Here is a 510-nt window from a genome sequence, read left to right as displayed (position 1 = left end):
AATAAGATATCAAGTCTGCATCTTGTACAGCAATTAACCACTAGGAAGAATGTATGCAATGTGTTAATTATTGAAACTGTCCTACCAATCTGGTTTGAAACTGTCTCACTGCTATCTGTTTCTCAATAAAATTATGGAAAAAAAAAAAGATCACAGTGGAACACAGTGAACTATTATGACTGATCTGTAAATTATTCATTTTTATTTTGGACAATTTTTATTGTTATATTCATTTATGTTTGTAATAATTGAAAATAATTCATTTTCAATTTGCAATCTATTAAAAAATAAAATAGGGTCTGGTGAGATGGCCCAGTGGTCTAAAGCACCTACTTAGAACAAGCTAAGCTAAACAAAGCACAGGGACCGCGGTTCAATCCTCCAGCACCACATGCCAGCCAGCCCGCCCCCTGGTGGGCTGAGCTGGTCACACACAAAAAATAAATAAATAATTAAATAAAATTTAAAGAATAAATAAATAAATAAAATAAATAAATACAATAAAAATAT

The sequence above is a fragment of the Octodon degus genome, unplaced genomic scaffold, assembly GCF_000260255.1.
Source record: "Octodon degus isolate 3935 unplaced genomic scaffold, OctDeg1.0 scaffold01421, whole genome shotgun sequence".
Lineage (NCBI taxonomy): Eukaryota > Metazoa > Chordata > Mammalia > Rodentia > Octodontidae > Octodon > Octodon degus.
This window is presented reverse-complemented; position numbering follows the sequence as displayed.